We start from the raw sequence: 4,096 nt of genomic DNA, 5'->3' as shown, positions 1-4,096 counted from the left end.
CAAATTTCTTCCCGGAGATTGCCTCCCAAAGAGGCTCGGGGTCATACTTTCCATAATGCTTAAGATAACGCGATTCATCACTAAGACCCAAAATTTCACCTAATTCCTTAAAGGTAATGCGTCTACTAACATTAGCTAGACGAAACTCGAGATTTTCCCTATTCTCAACTTTGGTGACTTTCAAAGAACTTAAAAATTCCAAGATAAGGGAGGGGTATGTCAATTCCTTTGTTTCAAACAATTTCTTCAACCCCATGGCTTTGAAAAAGGCTTTTGTTTGTTCAAGAACACCCAGTTTTTCCAAGGTATCCTCACATATGAATTTGGTGGATTGTAATGACTTCATAGCAAACTTGACAAAGGTATTTCTATGGGTATCGGAAATAAAAGTTACCTCCGGATAATGCAAAAGTTGATTAATTACCGGAGTAGAAGGTGTTGTTGCTCCCATAGAAGGTTGTTGTTGTTGTTGCACTTCCAAGTTTGGTGTTGCTACCACCATAGCCAAAGCTTTCTTTGTTTGAAGAGCCTTTTGCCTTTGTGAGAGTGCCTTAGCCTTTGGTGCCTTTGTTGCCTTTGTTGCTCCCTTAGTCCTTGCCATTGATGAGCTTAACCAAGAAAAGAATGAAAAATCTTCAATTTGTAGTATGCCCAAATCGATTTGAAGGTGAAAGGCTTTGCCTTTATGAAAACAAAAATCGACTCAAAGGTTGAAGATTTTGTTCTTGGTTTTGATTTTTGTTGAAGAAGGAGTGATTAATTTGTTGTTGGAAGGGTGGTTTGATTTGTTTTTGTTGAATGTTGTTGAGGGTTTTTGTTTTTATGATGGAGAGGATGAGGGTTTTGATGTTGTGGGTAGTGTTTATGAATGAATGAATGAATGAATGAATGAAGGTGGGAGGGGTTTTAAAGAGGCCGAAATTTTCAAAACTGCAGGGGCAATCCGTGCGGATTCTGCCCAATCCGTGCGGATTCTGCTCTTTCTGGCTTTGCAAAAACTCGCCTAAAGACGGGTGGATTCTGGAGAATCCGCTCGGATTCTTTTGTTAAGGGACGGGCGGATTTCTTCAAAGACGGACGGATTTCTGTCCAGAGAAATTTGCTTGTTTTCCTCAGTTGCAAAGACGGACGTCTTTCTCCCTGGACGGACGGATTCTTCAAGACGGGCGGATTTTCAGAAATCCGCTCGGATTCTTTAACAGTCAAGAAATTTTCAAAACTCAGCGCAGTTCAGGACGGGCGTCTTTTTTGCAGGACGCTCGGATTGCATAAGACGGGCGGATTCTCAGGAATCCGCTCGGATTCTTCCTCTGTGTACACGGATTCAGTTCCACCCGTGCATAGCGCATTTCCCTTATCATTCTTCCATTCTTTCTTCAAGTCTTGTGTTCGTCATTGTGGGGGCACTACTAAGGCATGGATAGCCTAGGCAATTCCCATCCCTACACTAAGGTAAAGCACTACACATCAATTGAAATTGTTAGTCCCTCCCTCACTTCTCTCTTACATGACAATTATTTTGATCAAAGTAAATAAAAATCCAAAGATGACAAAAATGTAATACAAGAATTGAAATGTAAGTTAGGGAGTTAGAAATATTTACAAGTGGTGGTTTAGGGAGGACTCCACCAAACTCTCATTCTTGATGAGATGTCAAGGGGGCATGTTCAAGGTGTTGTTGATGTTGCTCAACACCTTGAAGAAGTAATCAAAAGCTTGTTCATTATCATGGTAGAGGTCCTCAATAGACCGTGGCCCTTGTTGTTGATCATGATCGATGGCATATCCAATGTAGGGATTAAAAATCCCTTCAAATTCGTCGTCCCAAAGACCACAAACTTCATTGAGTTGATCATTGAAAATCTCTTGCTTGGATGGAGACAACTCTCCCAATTTCTTCTCTTGGCCAATGAGGCCATCCTCTTCTTCCTTGGTTGATTTTGATGAGCTTTGCAAGCTCTCTTTGTCACTATTCACTTGCTCTTTGAATGGAGCATCTTCAATTTTCTTCTTCCATTGCAGTTCCGATTTCTTCTTCTCATCTTTTCGGCTATAATGATCAATCATGAAACATGGTTCATGCAAACGAGGAGCTCTCATAGTCTTGTCAAGATTAAAAGTTATGCTTTCATCTCCCACTTCTAGAGTGAGCTCTCCATGTTTCACATCAATCACCACACCGGCGGTGTGTAGGAAAGGTCTTCCTAGGATGATTGGAATGTTGGAATCTTCCTCCATATCAACAATGACAAAGTCCACCGGGATGAAAAACTTCCCAATTCGCACGGGGACATCTTCCCATATCCCTAACGGTGTCTTCGTCGATCTATCGGCCATTTGGAGTGTGATGTTGGTGCATTTAAGCTCTCCCATCCCCAACCTTTTACTTACCGAGTACGGCATGACACTCACACTAGCCCCTATATCACATAAGGCTTTGTTGATCGTCGTGTCGCCAATGGTACACGGTATTGAGAAGCTTCCCGGATCCTTTAACTTTGGAGGTGAACTCCCTTGAAGTATTGCACTACTCACCTTAGTGAAGGCGATAGTCTCAAGTTTCCGGATCAACTTCTTCTTTGTGAGGATATCTTTCATGTACTTCGCATAGGCCGGAACGTGATTGATTAATTCCGTGAAAGGAATTGAGACTTCTAAATTCTTCACAATTTCCATGAACTTTCCAAGTTGATCATCAAATTTGGGCTTGGCTTGACGACTTGGAAAAGGAAGTCTAATCACAATGGGCTCCTTCTCCTTGGCCTTGTCTTCATTTTTCTTTGAACTTTCTTCTTTTGATGATTCTCCATCTTTGGAGTTTTGCACAATTTCTTCCTTTTCACTAGCTTCCACAACTTCATCCTCAACTTGCTTCTTCGATGCTTCATACCTTGTACCACTTCTCAAGTGAATGGCACTAACCGTTTCATGTCTAGGGGGATTACTTTGAGGTGGTAATTGCCCCTTTTGTCTTTGTGAGCTCGAAGATGCTAGTTGAGTCAATTGTGTTTCCAACATCTTGGTGTGAGCTAGAATGTTGTTGATGGTGGTTTCTTTTGCTTGGCTATCTTTTTGCATTTGGGTGAAAAATTCTTGTTGATTCTTTTGCATTTGGAGGACCGCTTTTTGGACATCAAAACCTTGGTCATTTTGGTGATTGTATGGATTTTGATTTTGGTAACCTTGGTTTTGATTGTAAAAGGGTCTTTGATTTTGGTTTCTCATGGGTGGTGGAGTGTATGTTGTTTGAGGGTTTTGAACATTTTGGCTTTTGTATGAGAGATTTGGATGGAATTTGGTGTTTTCATTGTAAAAGTTGGAATAAGGGGTACCACTCTTGTATGCTTGGAAAGCATTCACTTGTTCATTTGTTCCCCTACATTCACCTTGGTCATGTCCCAAAGTTCCACAATTCTCACATATCCCACTTGGGATTGATGAGGATGCCGTCATGGCATTAACATGATGCTTCGATGATTTTGAGTTTTCCTCAAGTCTAGCCATAGCTTGTTCAAACTTCAAGTTGATTGTGTCAATGTGAGCACTAAGTTGAGCACCCAATTGAGTAATCGAGTCCACTTCATGCTTTCCTCCTCTAGTAGCCTTGCGAGGTCTACTATATTGTGAGTTATGGACCGCCATTTCCTCAATCTTGTTCCATGTTTGATTGTCATCAACTTCGGTGAACATTCCATTTGATCCCATATTGAGAATGTTCCTAGAATCTTCATATAAACCATTCCAAAATTGTTTTACCAAAAACCATTCGCTAAGTCCATGGTGAGGACATGAGCGACAAATACCGTTAAACCGCTCCCAAGCTTCATACAAAGACTCTTCATCCCTTTGCTTAAAACCCGTAATTTGAGCTCTTAGCATGTTGGTCTTTTCCGGTGGGTAGAATTTTTTGTAGAAAGCTAGAGCCAACTTCTTCCAAGAATCTATTCCAAGGGTGGCCTTATCAAGGCCCTTCAACCATTGCTTTGCGGTGCCGATTAAAGAAAAAGGAAATAAGACCCATCTAATTTGGTCTTGAGTCACGCCCGTTTGAGAGATAGCATCACAATAATCGCAAAAGGTTTCCATATGAGAATAA

General features: G+C 41.2%; 1 non-coding gene across 1 annotated transcript; it reads left to right on the top strand.

Moving 5' to 3' along the window:
- The first annotated feature begins 3,772 nt into the window (after nt 1-3,772).
- Nucleotides 3,773-3,879, top strand: LOC141624508 (small nucleolar RNA R71). The gene has a single exon (XR_012534314.1). It is a non-coding gene; the product is annotated as a small nucleolar RNA R71 (small nucleolar RNA).
- Nucleotides 3,880-4,096: the final 217 nt, after the last annotated feature.

This window comes from Silene latifolia, chromosome X, assembly GCF_048544455.1.
Source record: "Silene latifolia isolate original U9 population chromosome X, ASM4854445v1, whole genome shotgun sequence".
Lineage (NCBI taxonomy): Eukaryota > Viridiplantae > Streptophyta > Magnoliopsida > Caryophyllales > Caryophyllaceae > Silene > Silene latifolia.
The sequence above is the reverse complement of the archived record's forward strand: the minus strand, read 5'-3'. Positions and strand labels throughout refer to the sequence as shown.